This window comes from Ranitomeya variabilis, chromosome 3, assembly GCF_051348905.1.
Source record: "Ranitomeya variabilis isolate aRanVar5 chromosome 3, aRanVar5.hap1, whole genome shotgun sequence".
Taxonomy (NCBI): Eukaryota; Metazoa; Chordata; class Amphibia; order Anura; family Dendrobatidae; genus Ranitomeya; species Ranitomeya variabilis.
Genome location: NC_135234.1, coordinates 384934691 through 384950901, shown reverse-complemented (window position 1 = coordinate 384950901; position 16211 = coordinate 384934691). Strand labels below are relative to the sequence as shown.

General features: G+C 44.6%; 1 protein-coding gene across 10 annotated transcripts in view; it reads right to left on the bottom strand.

Moving 5' to 3' along the window:
• ADGRB2 (adhesion G protein-coupled receptor B2) overlaps nt 1-15618 on the bottom strand; it is a 666055-nt gene extending 650437 nt beyond the window's left edge. For 3 of the 10 annotated variants that reach the window (XM_077296045.1, XM_077296046.1, XM_077296050.1), the window contains exon 1: nt 14964-15618. The gene's annotated coding sequence lies outside the window, so the exon portion shown is untranslated. The remainder of the gene's footprint in view (nt 1-14963) is intronic. The other 7 variants (XM_077296041.1, XM_077296042.1, XM_077296044.1 and 4 more) reach the window with 4 other exon arrangements.
• Between the last annotated feature and the right edge of the window lie 593 nt (nt 15619-16211).

Below are 16211 nucleotides of genomic sequence, written 5' to 3'. Positions count from 1 at the left end.
GAGTACGCAAACTATTCTATGATAATTTGTTCTCCAAGAGTCAGATTGCGCTCCTTCCCTCCTGAGTCTTGCTGTGTGGCTAAGCAATACTGTACAGCCACATATGGGGTATTTCCACATTCAGAAAAAATTTTGTGACAAATTTTGGTGCCATTCTTTTCCATTTCCCCATGTGAAAGTGTAAAATTTGGGGCTAAAACAACATTTTTGTGATAAAAATGTAATTCTTTTTTCTTCACTGCCCAATGGTATAAAATTCTGTGACACCCCCAGTGGTGTCATTATAATAATTACAACCTTAGATAAAATCAATGAGAGGTGTAGTTAGCAAAATTGGATCACTTATGGGGGGGGTCTGCTTTTCTGGTACCTCAGGGACTTTTTCAGAGGGTCAAGGCACCCGCAAACTAGAACAGTAAAAACGTAACTATAATACGGCGCTCCTTCCCTTCTAAGTTTTGCACTGTGCCTGAAAAGTATTTCCAGTTTGAATGTAGGGTATTGGCGCACTCAAGAGAAATTGCACAACAAGCTATGAGGTCCATTTTTTCCTATTAGCCCTTATAAAAATTAAAACCTAGAGATTAAAACAAAATTTTTGTGGCAAAAATGTAATTATTATTTCTTCATCGCCCAAAGGTATAACATTCTGCGAGGCACATGTGGTGTAAACATGCTCACTGCATCCCTAGATGAATTTATTTGGGTGGTGTAGTTTTTAAAATGGGTTCCGCTGTTTTGACATCTCATGGTCTCTGCCAATGTAACATGGCACCCTCAAACCATTCCAGCAAAATCTGAACTCCAATATGGTGCTCCTTTCATTCTGAGCTTAGCACTATGCCGCAAAAGTAATTTTTGACAATATTGGCGTACTTAGGAGAAGTTGAGTAATAAATTTTATGGTCCATTTTCTCTTATTATCCCATTTGAAAATTAAAAACTTGGGGCTAAAGCAACATTTTAATGGAAAAACTGTAATTTTCCCTATGACTCAGCCCAATGCCCACGACACCCTTAGATGACTTCCTCAAGAGGTGCAGTTTCCAAAGTGGAGTTACTTGTGGGGGTTTCTGCTGTTTTGGCATCTCAGGGGCGCTTTAAACGTAACAAGGCAATCTGTTCCAGACAAAATTGTGCTTCAGAATTCAATTTGTGCTCCTTCCCTTATCAGAACTGCTGTGCGCCCAAACAGTAGTTTTCCACCACATATGAAGTATTGGTGTACTGAGGAGAAATTGCACAACAAATTGTATGGTCCATTTTCTCCTGTTACCATTGTGAAAATGAAAAAATTTGGGGCTAAAGCAACATTTTTACGGGAAAAATATATTTTTTTAATTTTCACGGCTCAACGCTATAAAATTCTGTGAATCATTGTCTAGATAAGTTTCTTGAGGGGTGTAGTTTACAAAATGGAGTCACTTGTGGGGGGTTTCCACTATCTGGGCAAAATAGGGGATCTTCAAACACGACATGGCGTTCACTATCTATTCCAGCCAATATTGTGCTCCACAATTCAACCTAAATTTACCACTAATATGAAGTACAATATGTAATGAAAAAAAAACAATCTCAGAAACACTGGTATATGTTGAAGCGTTCCAGAGTTATTACCACTTAAAGTGACACTGGTCATAATTGAAAAAAATGGCCTGTTCAGAAAGGTGAAAACAGCCGGGGGGAAAGAAGGGGTTAAGCGGTTGACAGCTCAGCTTCACCCACTGCTGTTACAGGCAAATCTTGGCTGTGTATCATAGCCATTATCTTCCAGCTCAGTTTCTGTACTTGCATCAAAGACTGAGACCGGACATATGATGTAATAGTACATCATATGTCGAAAACGGGTTAATGTTATAGGGAACCAGTCAAATTAAACAATGAATTTGATTTGAAGGGAAGATGGTAGAAAAGCAGGGGAAGCTGCATAGTTTGATCATGTAAATATATGTTAAACCAAAGCTTTGCTAATTTTGGTCTTAGGAGCCCAGAGGGTCAGCCACCCTCCCAGTCACTGAGTTCTATATGCAGACTCATAGAAAAGATCTTAGTCAAAGAGTAAAACCACCTTATCAGCTCAAAAGCACAGAAAAAAGGAGAGATGTGTACCAATATATTACCCTTTATACTTAGAGTCATTACTAGGGTTGAGCAAAACGGGTCGTTCATTTTCATAAGTCGCCGACTTTTGGCAAAGTCGGCGTCTCATGAAACCCGACCCGATCCCTGTGTGGGGTCGGCCATGCGGTACGCGATCTTGGCGCCAAAGTCGCGTTTCGTATGACGCGATTAGCGCCATTTTTTCAGCCAATGAATGAGCGTGGGCAGAGTGATGACATAGGTGATAGGGGAGTGAACGCCTATCGTCATGTTATCGCTTGTGCGCAATAGCGATTTGGAATGTGCAAATCGAAATTTTCTGTTCTGGGACGGAGGGGAGAGAGAGAGAGAGAGAGAGAGAGAGAGAGAGAGAGAGAGAGAGAGAGAGACTTTTCACTGTGGTCGGCCGATTTCACTCGACTCGACTTTTAAGACAGTCGGGTTTCACAAAACCCGACTCGACCCTAAAAAACTAAAGGTCGCTCAACCCTAGTCATTAATACTATACCCATATACTAAAAGTGTCTAAGGAATCATTTTTCAACACAGCAATACCAGTTGTTTGTGCTAATGTGAGCAGCCTGCGTGGCCTAATCTGTTACCATGGCCTGCAGTGCCTTCGGAATTATATCCCAACAAGTACATCTTCTACGTCATTCTTTGACAATTGCAAATGGAGCTGTCAGCAGCGGATCTTGATGATTTGTGCAACCAATTATAACCTCATTGATAGCATGCCAAAGCTTGTAAGTGTGTGTATTTCTATACATAAAAGTCACATTCGATGCTTAGTAAATCCAGTCAATTAGAAAATGTTGTTTCCAATTTGTCATCCCTATTGATCTTGTCATTTCCATAATTCCACGACTTTCCTTTTTTGTATTATAATTTCAATTTTGAGGAGTATATTTATGAATGAGTTACCGTATTTTCCGGATTATAAGGCGCACCGGATTATAAGGCGCACTTTCTATGAGCGCCTTATAAGCAATCTTGTTTCATATATAAGGCGCACTGGATTATAAGGCGCAGCACATTACCGTTAAATAAACCATTGCTCAGACTGCAAGTCAAAATTTATTACACTTTTTAACAATAACTTGCAACTGGTTAAGCTGTAATTGCAAATCAAAACGTTTACCGTACTTTTTCAGTTCATTCCTCCACCAGAAATCCATCAAATCCGTCATCTTCAGTGTCGGAGTTGAACAGTTGGGCGATTTCGGAATCAAGCATGGGGTCCTCCTCTTCATTATCCGAGTCGGTCTCGTTGCTGCTGCTAGGCTCTTCAGTGGTGATTCCAGCCTTCCTGAAAGCTCTGATGACACTGGAGACTGATACATTCTTCCAGGCATCCACGATCCACTGGCACATAGTGGCATAACTCGCACGGCGTTGCCTCCCTGTGTTGGTGAATGTGTGGTCACCTTCTGTCATCCAATGCTCCCATGCAGCTCGCAATTTAACTTTAAATGACCTGTTGATGTTGATATCTAGCGGCTGGAGCTCTTTGGTTAATCCACCAGGGATGACAGCAAGCTCCGAATTAGTTTTCTTCACTTGGGCTTTGACAGTATCGGTCACGTGGGCGCGCATCGAGTCACAGACCAATAGGGATGGGGATTTGTGAAAAAAGCCACCCGGTCTCTTGACGTAGACCTCCCTCAGCCACTCACTCATCTTCTCCTCATCCATCCAGCCCTTTGGGTTAGCCTTAATGATGACACCAGCAGGAAAATTTTCTTTAGGCAAAGTCTTCCTCTTGAAAATTACCATGGGTGGTAGTTTCTGGCCATTAGCCTGACAAGCGAGAACTACAGTGAAAGATGACTTCTCATTTCCTGTGGTACGTATAGATATCGTACTGGTCCCTGTTTTCTCAACAGTACGGTTTACGGGGATATCGAAAGTGAGGGGAACCTCATCCATGTTAATAATGTGTTCTGGCTGGATATTCTTTTCATTTATCTTGGTTATGCAGTAGGTGCGGAAAATGGCCAGCTTCTCTTCATAATCCTTTGGTAATTGCTGGCACACAGTAGTTCTGGTGCGAATGGAGAGATGACGCCTTTTCATGAAACGAAAGCACCATGAAGGACCTCCTCGAAAGTCCTTGATCTCCATGTCACGTGCTAAAGCAGTGGCTTTGAGTCGAATAGAGACAGTGGAGACGCTTCTATCTGCGTTTCTCTGTTCCATAACCCACTGTTCTATTTTGTCCTCCAACTGTGGCCACCTTGCTTTGTTTCCTCGGAAACTCAGTTTGGTCTTCTGTACTTGGCGGAGGGCATCTTCTTGTTTTCTCCACTTACGCACCATGGATTCATTAATGTTGAATTCTCTTGCAGCTGCCCTATTTCCATGCTCTACTGCATAACTTGTAGCTTTAAGCTTGAAACCTGCATCATAAGCATGTCTCTTAACAGGAGGCATTTTTTGGGGTAGTGGGTATAGTTAACGCTAAAGCACAGATATATTGCAAGGATCCTGCGCACAGAGCTGTAAGTATCACTCAGTGTGGCTCCTGACTACGGTGGCCGTAATGCTCAATCCATTTATGGATACTGTAAAAACCCAAGTGAAGAACCCTGACGAAGAGGTGCGTCCCACCTCGAAACGCGTTGGTTGAATCTGACCCTTCGCTGCTTCCGTAGCTAGTGACGTCACTGCCAGGTCGAGCGGCCGACTGATATCGGCCACCGTCCTGTTTCTTGCGTGCATCCAGTGTCGCTACCGGCCGGGGCGCCTCTGGCTCTGCACTGCCCACACCTCCTGCGTCCTACCCGCTGATCCGGAGCGGCGCAGCAACCCTGCACGCCGGTCACATCCACCCTGCGGCCAAAGCATCTCTTCCGCCCCACCTGCTGTATAGGAACGTCACGGGACCCCTGCACGCCAGCCTCATCAACCCTGCGGCTGAAGTAGGTAATCCTCTACCCTTAAGCAGGTAGATGTGAGTAAATATTAATACTGTTGGAGCTAGATTGTGCTGTGGAACCAGGTGCCAATTAGGGGCGTAATATAAGCGTGCACTTTATTTGTACTTTCACTTTCACTTCGGTCCCGCAGCCAGTTGGTCTTATATATACCAATAGGGTATTCATGCACTAGTAGCCTCCTTAGTGGGGCGGTTATAGCGCGGTATTTTTTTGTGTTTGTCCAAGTGAAGAATAAATTCATAGGCGCACGGGGGGGAGGAGCATGGTGGTGCTGTGGTATGCTGCCGCCGACCCCTGCCGCCCACGATAGAGGTAAAGGATCCTGTATGAACCTCTCTCTTTACTGTTGGGTTCATATATAAGGCGCACTGGATTATAAGGCGCACTTTCTATTTCTGAGAAATTCTCAACATTTTATGTGCGCCTTATAATCCGGAAAATACGGTACATTCTGGAACATCTACTTACAACTCTCATACTTTTGTACTTGAAGGGGAGACACAAGTATATAATACTGGCTAATTTCCAAAAATATGAGACACACACATGACTACGCCTATTGTAGTCACTTTACATATGATAGAAGATGCACATATTCCGTCTTGTGTCACATGAACATATAAGAGAATGAGAACAATTTTTGACTGACTGATATGATTTGTTCCCATTAAAGGGGTTGACCCCTTTCAGAAAACTTCAGCCTGCCAGATCGGTCTGTTGTGAAAAAAAAAAAAAAAACCTGCATGTTAGTTACCTTCGCCAGGTCTGGCACTTTGCCTCCAGAGCTGCCTTGGTCTCTGTTGATTGGCTGCAGCAGTGACATCACAGTTTCAGTGCTGCAGCCAATCACTGAGCTTAGCAGTTTGGGCCGTCTACATTGGCAGAGCCGCTAAGATGAATGATTCACTGTAGTTCTGTCAATGGGATGTCGCCACACCAGCCTATACACAATCATCTGAGCAGTGCTAGAGATACAGCACTGGATCCAGTGAAGGAAGGAAGTATCCTGCGGATTTATTTATTTTTTTACAACAACCTGAGCAGGCCAGAAAACTTTTCTGATGTGTGATGAGCACTTTAAATAACTAGATCCCTATGCTCATCTAACAAGGCTATTAGCAGTGAAAGTCAACTTATGGCGGACAAGTATTATGTCTAACAACTTCTGTAGTTATATAAGGGGTATTCCCATCTCCAAGATACTATCTCAATATGCAATAGGTGCAATAATAATATTAGCAAATACCTCCAATTATAAATGTAGTATAGTTCTCCTGATAAGCTATGATTCTTTCTCCAAGCCGGAATTGCAGTAGCTTAGGTATCCATGATCACAACCACTAGCAACTAACTTAATAACTGTCTTTATATGAGTGGTTGTAACCATGGATACCTAAGCTACTGCAATGCCCTGCATTTAGAAAGCAATGGAAGAACTATACTACATTTCTAATTGGAGGTATTTGCTGATATTAACATTTTTACACCTACTACATATTGGGATAGTATCCAGGAGATGGGAATACCCCTTTAAACTCGACTGTCTCATAATGATTGTAAATATTTAGAATTTTTAAGATTGTGGAGGATGAAGAGCTTAGTTCCAATTGGAGTTAAAGGGTGCAGTGGTGTAGCTTTAGTGAAGGCAAATCACGCACCTACTATGATGACTGTGAGATGGGGGCGGCCCGTGCTGAATGGCTCTGCCCCCTGCCTGGCATCTGCTGACTTTCTAAGCCTGGTCCCGATTCCCCATTTTGCTTGTGGAACCAACATTTTGGACTGCAACTTTGAACTCTGATAGGCCTCTCTTACCACAGTCTCTGTCTTAAGGCCCCGTCTCACATAGCGAGATCGCTAGCGAGATCGCTGCTGAGTCACAAGTTTTGTGACGCAACAGCGACCTCAGTAGCGATCTCGCTATGTGTGACACGTACCAGCGACCAGGCCCCTGCTGCGAGATCGCTGGTCGTGTCAGAATGGCCTGGACCTTTTTTTGGTCGTTGAGATCCCGCTGACATCGCTGAATCGGTGTGTGTGACACCGATCCAGCGATGTCTTCACTGGTAACCAGGGTAAACATCGGGTTACTAAGCGCAGGGCCGCGCTTAGTAACCCGATGTTTACCCTGGTTACCAGCGTAAATGTAAAAAAAAACAAACAGTACATACTCACCATCTGTTGCCCGTCAGGTCCCTTGGCGTCTGCTTCCTGCTCCGACTGAGCCGCCGTAAAGTGAGAGCACAGACGTCACCGCTGCGCTCTGCTCTCAGCTCTCACTGTACGGCGGCTCAGTCAGAGCAGAAAGCAGACGCCAAGGGACCTGACGGGCAACAGATGGTGAGTATGTACTGTTTGTTTTTTTTTACATTTACGCTGGTAACCAGGGTAAACATCGGGTTACTAAAGCGCGGCCCTGCGCTTAGTAACCCGATGTTTACCCTGGTTACCCGGGTGCTGCAGGGGGACTTCGGCATCGTTGAAGACAGTTTCAACGATGCCGAAGTCGTTCCCCTGATCGTTGGTCGCTGGAGAGAGCTGTCTGTGTGACAGCTCCCCAGCGACCACACAGCGACGCTGCAGCGATCAGCATCGTTGTCTGTATCGCTGCAGCGTCGCTGTGTGAGACGGGGCCTTTACTGGTGACAGCTAATTGGTGTAGGTTCTAGGTGTCCACAACCCTAATGATGTGATACTAATGCCAATATTAAGGATAGGTCATAAATATCTTAGTCCTGAAAAATCCCTTTAACTGTAAACAAAACTCTGAGGTTTTCAAGGTCACTTCCCATTGTTTAGGCATAACAGTGGAGATATTGACAACAGATACTTTTTGACTACTTTCAATTTTGGTCACAGTCTCATTTCATTACCTATCAAATTGTTCATCACATTAAAGTCGGAAAGTCGGAACAGTTCTGGCTATGGACACCAGCAAACAAATGAATGATTGATTTCTTAGCAAAGCTTTTTTATAGTTGCATAAAAGAACTACACCACAAATTTCCCATACAGTAAAGTTCTATTGCTAAGTGGTGGTCTTTCCAAAGGAGATAATACACAAGTAAAGTAAAACTGGAAATCCGTAACTGGAAATCTTATCTGGATAAGGATGTGGTCTTCACGAAGAGATAGTCTTTGGAGGTGTCACTCACTGTACCACAAGGTACATATTGAAACATAGTATTTTGATATTCAATGTATTAGCAGTTTGATATTCGTGGAATGAAGAAGAGTGTTGGGAAACATTGCCTGGGGTAGTGTTACACCGACAATTCATGCACAGCATTACAACTACCATACCATGCTCACTGTAACAGCATTTGACCACAATCTGCAGAAAATGTCTGGATTCTGCTTTCAGACCTGGAAACACTCGTTAGACCTTCTTAAAGTCATGTGCCTCATATTATCGTATAAACCTTGTCTTTGTCACATTCTGTAGAACAGTGTTCTCCAACTGCAGTCCTCAAGGCACACTAACAGGTCATGTCTTTGGGATTTTCTTAGTATTACACAAATGATGGAATCACAACCAGTACAAAACTAAGGAAATCCTAAAAACGTCATCTGCTAGTGGGCCTTGAGGACTGCGGTTGGGGAACAGTGCTGTAGAATAATTCCATTCTCTTCTGCCACAGCGTCTGACGGCTTTAATGATTCATTTATATTCTCATAGTAATTAATAGCATTTATTTATTCATATCACACAGGCCATTATAAAGCCTACTAAGACTGTATTAAGGCAAAACAAGCAAACCTGCCTGAATAAGTCCAGTATAATTAAGCATCCTTTGAAATATTAGGAGCTTCACAGACCCTAACATAAAAAGCGTTCTGCAGGAGAGCAGTGTATTATAACAAAAGGGAGAGCTGCTAATTAAACAATAAGTATCTAGGCTCTATTCACACTGGGTTTGGGCTATATGTTTGCCTAATACAAATCAAAAAATTCAATTAGTTTCTCAGCAGCTGATGATAAAGCTGTCACTTTGCTATTGATAAAACTTGCTGAAATGCTTCCGTTTCTAGCTCAAAACCATCAAATAATTTGGCTGCACTTCTTGTTATCACCACTTTAAAATGGCCATGAAACAAAACAAAACAAAAACAATCCGTGACAGAATAATGATTACCTGTGGCTACTACTCTAACTTACTAGTATGTGGCTGATTTTACTTACACTCTTATTAGCTCCTTTTAGGCCTCATTCACATGTCCATGTTTAAATTCATCCATGAAAGAACGGTACCGGTGTCTTCAATGTTTTGGATCAGTGTGCTATCAGTACATGAGTCTTGCGTCCATTTTTTCAATCAATGTTTTTAATTCATGGACAAATAAATAAATTACTAAGCGTCTCCTATACATTACAGGGTGTATGTCTTTTTCATGGACCCATAGACTTGCATTGACACTTTTCATTCATAACACCCAAAAAAGCCCAAACATGTCTCCATGAGTTTTGCACCAGCACACGATCCGTCAATAAAGACAAACATGTGAATACACCCATAGATTATAATAGGTATGTGCTCTATCCGTGAAAAACATGGATAGAACCCGTACCTGCAACATAGACATCAGAATGGGCCTTAGGGTGTCTTTTTACGTGGACAAAATAAAGTCTAATATGATAATGTATTCTGCTAAAAGGGCAGACTCTACTGGACAGATGGCAAAACATAACCCGAAGCTGGAGACTCTGGACTCAATGGCTCCATTGGCAATTGCTTCTGAATCCCATTTTTCGGAGTCGAGAAGATAGAGACAAAATCTGATGTGAATCCAACCTAACTCATTCTTCAAGAACTTTATAAAAATGTGTTGCTCTATCTTCAGAGAAATATTTTCTTTAAACATATAGAATGCAAATCTGGCATCTGGAATACATTCCAAATTTCCATTTTTCGCTGCTTTTCTTATGCAAATCTCCTACATCTACATGAAACTGTCAACAAGCAATCTAGTATCTTATTATAGATAAGCTCTCATGTGTGTGTACATGAGGAATGGCACTATTGCTGATGATTATATAACTTCTATCCTGCATTCTTCATTTTTTTCTCCGTGGGCACCATATTTAATGGTCAACTATTCCTGAGCTCAGCTCCAGCTTAGGAGAAGGCTAGCTGCTTATGTGTCTCCTATACATTGTATATGTAGAGAAGAGGAGTTCCAGTATCCTGATCTGCATCTCTAAAAGAAGCCGTAACAGCATGGGGTCCATTATACAACATTCCGAGCCTATTAAACCCTTTTAAAATTCAAATTCCATCATTAAAATACATTATTACAAGTCATATATACTGTAAATACTTAGCATCATATTCATGTCCTTCATACATGCTATATACACACGACAGACATCAAATTGCCTCCTAAATTAATCTGACACCAAAGTCTAGATTATATTGTCTACCTTTTCCATATACACACATAGACAGACTCACACACAGGCCTTTCCGTTGACACCAGCAATGCCAACTGTAGGCCCTGAATTCAGTCTTCTATGTATTTCCACCCATGAGAACTAATTCGTTCAGGCAGGTTGCACTTTCAGGTTGGAGCTAAGTTATAATAGGAAGAGGTTCTCCTAACCTCTTGATATAGTCTTATTTTTCTCATTACATACTTTGGATACTGCCAACACTTGGCTGCAGGCAACCAACAAGGTGTGTATCGGAGAAGCAGGTGTGGAAAGAGAGGTCCAAAAATTACTTTGCCTTCCATATCACACGTGACCCAGCTAGTTTGAGATGAACAACTATGCATTTCAAGGAATTCTGGCAATGAAGTGAAAAAATAACGCAAATGAAAAAGATTAAAAAAATTATCAAAGTGAAGTCCTGCACCTGCTACTTCAACCTAGAAGGGCCTTGTTGATAGCTGTTCAAAAAATGAATCAGCGCCATGATGTGCCAGAAGTCTTCCATGTGCGGAAGTTCTCCATCAGCTCTATCCAAGCTACAGTAGCTTTACAAAGCAAGCTCAGCAGTACTGAAGGCAATAAATCTGAGCATGATGGGGGAGTTAGTAAAATGAATACAGGTTCACATTAATAAATGCACCAGATGCAAATGGCCAAAAAGGAGCTGGTCCAAGGAGTTTATAGGTGTTGTATGGAAATTAGGATGAGATTAATGAAGCCAGTACATCACATACTTATGATGTTTACAGGAGCCATAAACATGTCTGAATTTAATGGCCACGGACTTCGATTCCAGATAGCTCTTCCTGTACACTACACTAACTGCAAATAATAACTTTTTTTTTTGCACCTTAGGTTACTAATATGAATATACAATAAACACAAGAAAAAAATATGCAAACCAAGTATGTATCTTTCAGTCCATATTGTCCTTGGCTCAGTGGGGAAATGACACATAGTTAGCACTCAGAGCACTATATATCCTGTTTGGGCTATTCTGCTTCTGCTGACAATCTCTTCTTTCTCCTGAAAAAGAATGGAACCAACCACCAGCTGAATATACTTGGACTAGCTACTGCATGGAAAAATGCATTGGGTATCATATTAAAACTTAGCAAATCACCATCTATGTAACTAATTTGCGGCAATGGTTCTTCATGAAGTTATGGCAGGACAATGCACAAAAACCCCTTGAAGGGAATATGTCAGCAGGTTTTTGTTATGTAATCAGAGTGCATTACAATGTATGGGCGGAGACCATATTCCCGTGATGTATCACTTAGTAGGCTGTGTTTTTCTGTTTCAATACAGTGTTTTATCAGCGGGAAATTACAGGACAACTGGCCTCATGCGTCTTAGTCCATCCAGTACTGATAAGCAGTCTTCTGATGCCACAGAAAGCTGCCAATCTGTGATATGGATGAGGTTATACACAGCTCTGTCCCTACACCATGCTGCTGTCAGATTACATAGCAAAACCCTTCAACCCTGACAGCTTCCCTTTAATATGACAGCAGCTCCTCATGCAGCTGATTTTGCCTGGTAAAGTTCCTGTTGGTTGCTCATTTTCCCTGCAGCAGCCACTACAGGGGAAACTTAGTATTACATGTGATCATGCAAGTGACCAGTCATCTGGGCTGTAGGGGCTTGTGCTTTGATTCTAAGTGGGCCCCTATGCAATCTGGTGATTAGACAACCCCTTTAACCGCTGCTATGCTGACATTAAAGTGTCTCTGTATAAATTCCATATATCTTGTAACATGTTGCATTTTACAGCACAATTATTATTAGAATACTTTTTGTCAGTACATTAAATGTCACCATAAAAGGCCTGCAATGTAAGACAATTAGCCTCCTGTGACCTAATCTTAATCATTCATTCTTCACAGTAAAATACAAAAAAAATTAAGTTTCCTTCATCTGTAGCAATTATGTGGAAGTTTCCTTGGCAGAATATAAGTAGAACTAGCTGTCTGTCCCTGACATACAGTTTTACTTATGTGGTTGAAAGACCTTGGATGGATAAAAGCTTCCATTAATTAACTGTGCTAGTGGGACCTGCTGCACATTACCAGCCACTAAGTAGAAAAATGTCCAAACCATTTGTTCATACCAATCTACAGGAGTCAACCTCGTGTACCAGGGAAATGGCATCACCGCTATTCCCAGAATCATCAAGCTGCAATACCGATCATTCTCATAAGCATCGCACAGATTGAAGCAGGATAATGCAAGATAATCCCATCAGGAGCAGGACCTGCAGCTTCCTACATGGATACACCGGCATGTGAAGGGTCAGGGAACGAAGCAAGTGATGGATGGATTAAAGAGATAGATAGATAGATAGATAGATAGATAGACAGACAGACAGACAGACAGACAGATAGATAGATAGAAGGATACATAGATACATAGATATGGGATAGATAGATAGATAGATATGGGATAGATAGATAGATAGATAGATAGATAGATAGATAGATAGATAGATAGATAGATAGATAGATATGGTATAGATAAATAGATAGATAGATAGATAGATATGGGATAGATAGATAGATAGATAGATAGATAGATAGATAGATAGATAGATAGATATGGGATAGATAGATAGATAGATAGATAGATAGATAGATAGATAGATAGATAGATAGATAGATATGGGACAGATAGATAGATGATAGATAGATATAAGATAGATAATAGATAGATAGATAGATAGATAGATAGATAGATAGATAGATAGATAGATAGATAGATAGACTGTGATAGATGAATAAACTGCTACATATTTAGACAGATAATGTAGATCAGTTTCTAGACATAGGATGAACAGCCAGATAGACTGGCAAAGGAAATCAATGAATATATAGAGATATGAGACAGATAGATAAATGTGATAAAGATAGATATATATGGGATAGATAAATAGATATGGGATGGATGGATGGATGGATAGATAGATAGATAGATAGATAGATAGATAGATAGATAGATAGATAGATAGATATTGGAAAGGAAATGTGATATCGGATAAATGGATTAGCAGATACCTACATATGAGATAGGCAAGATACATAGATAATAATTGCTAAACAGATGGATGGATGGACAGGGTAACTCCAGGGACAGAAGGGCACACAGGCCACTGGCAGCCCCTATACCCCATGCCCCATATTCTCCAGGAGAGATGACTATGAGGCAGTAAGTTTGGCTTCTGGCGGTCACTATCAGAGAACAATCTGTGCATTCTCCGCACTTTCCATGGAGACAGGATGATGGCTGTAGGTGACAGGACTGGAGCCGCCGCCACACTGCTCCCCCAGCCTCTCTACCCCAGCCCCGCTGCTCCTGCTCCCCCAGCCCCTCTACCCCAGCCCCGCTGCTCCTACTACCCCAGCCCCTCTACCCCAGCCCCGCTGCTCCTGCTCCCCCAGCCCCTCTACCCCAGCCCTGCTGCTCCTGCTCCCCCAGCCCCTCTACCCCAGCCCCGCTGCTCCTGCTCCCCCAGCCCCTCTACCCCAGCCCCGCTGCTCCTGCTCCCCCAGCCCTCTACCCCAGCCCTGCTGCTCCTGCTCCCCCAGCCCCTCTACCCCAGCCCCGCTGCTCCTGCTCCCCCAGCCCCTCTACCCCAGCCCCGCTGCTCCTCCTACCCCAGCCCCTCTACCCCAGCCCCGCTGCTCCTGCTCCCCCAGCCCCTCTACCCCAGCCCCGCTGCTCCTGCTCCCCCAGCCCCTCTACCCCAGCCCCGCTGCTCCTGCTCCCCCAGCCCCTCTACCCCATGTGCTGGCAGCAGTGCAGTGATGGACGGAGGGACCGTTCCCAGAGTGAGGGACTTGTGAGCTGCCCTCATCGCCTGCTGCCCAGGACCAGGCTCGGCCGCGACCTGACCTGACACGTGACAGCGTCTGAGCCCGGCTCACATCACCTCACATCCCGGGAGCGCTGAGGTGAGCAGGGCGCCAACCCCCCCCAGCCCGCTCAGCACTGGTCACACAGTCGTGACTGAGATCCACTGCAGATATGACGAGCCACATTGCCACACAGGGTGCCCGCACACAGGGTGACAGACAGCACACAGGGTGCCCGCTCACAGGGTGACAGACAGCACACAGGGTGCCCGCTCACAGGGTGCCCGCTCACAGGGCGACAGCACACAGGGTGCCCGCTCACAGGGTGACAGCACACAGGGTGCCCGCTCACAGGGTGACAGCACACAGGGTGCCCGCTCACAGGGTGACAGACAGCACACAGGGTGCCCGCTCACAGGGTGCCCGCTCACAGGGCGACAGCACACAGGGTGCCCGCTCACAGGGTGACAGACAGCACACAGGGTGCCCGCTCACAGGGTGACAGACAGCACACAGGGTGCCCGCTCACAGGGTGACAGACAGCACACAGGGTGCCCGCTCACAGGGTGACAGACAGCACACAGGGTGCCCGCTCACAGGGTGACAGCACACAGGGTGCCCGCAGGCGGGGGCTGCTCCTACCTGGTCGCTGTTAGCAGTACTTTCTAGAGGGGGAGGCTTGATCCTGCCGCCTGGGATGTCCCATGATCCGGGGTGTCTTCCCGTGCTCTGCTCCGTCACATCTCCACGGATAAGTTTATTCCTGTGGCTGGCGTCAGTGCGGGGAGCGGCCGTGTGACGGTGGAGAGCGCGTGCTTCTGTACCGCATAGAGCCCGTGGCGTGTGTGTACCGGGCTCAGTGTATCGTCTCCTCCATCTCCCGGCTCTGGCGCCCTCCTCCTCCTCCTTCTCCGGTCTCTCCTCTCTGGCTGTGCTCCCCCTCTCCTCTCACCGCCTCCTCCTTAACTCCGAGCCTCTCTCCATCCCTCACACACTTCCATCTCCGGCTTTTCTCGCTTTTGCTCCTCTCCGTGCTGTGTGGCGGGCGCTCCGGGCAATCCCAGGTGCGGGAGGTCGGGCACAGACACTCTGGGATTCCGGTGCAGTGTGCGTGCAGCCAGTGCTGTGCCAGCTGTGCCCGCTGCCTGATGGATGGCAGTGGCCAGTCCCCGGTCTGCTGGCTGCGCCCTGAGCTAGAGAAGGCCCGGTGTGCCCACTGTGGCAGCTGTGCCCTGTGTGTACCAGGCTCAGTGTATCTTCTCCTCCATCTCCCGGCGCTGTATGCCTCCTCCTCTCTAGCTCTGCTCCCCCTCTCCTCTCTGTGCCTCCTCCTTAACTCCGTGCTCCTCTCCATCCTTCACTCACTTCCATCTCTTTGGGGGTTTTCTCGTTTCCTTGTGTGCACTATGCCTTTCACGTTCCTGATGGCATTATGTGGCCAGCCCTTGCCACTTCTTCTCCCCCAGTAAGCCCCCTGACTCTTACTGGTCCCAGTATGTAAGGGGGATCTGGCGCCTTCACAGCAGAGGGGGTAACAAGTTGGCATAACTGTACTGAAGATGGCAGAGCTGCTCACCATCACTGAGTGTTGGGGATGTCGGAAGAAAGCCGAAACGTTTCTGGTCCATTTATGATGTATTCAGCAGACATCACAACAGCAGTGATACAGGATCTTCTTACATTAAAGAATGAGAAAATACATTAAAACTTGACTTTTATGAATCAAATTTAAGACCATGTTCACACATTCAGTGTTTGGTGAGATTTTTACCTCAGTATGTGTAAGCCAAAACCTGGAGTGGAACCATCAGAGGGAAAGTATAATAGAAGCACGTCACCACTTCTGTATTTATCACCCACTCCTGGTTTTGGCTTACACATACTGAGGTA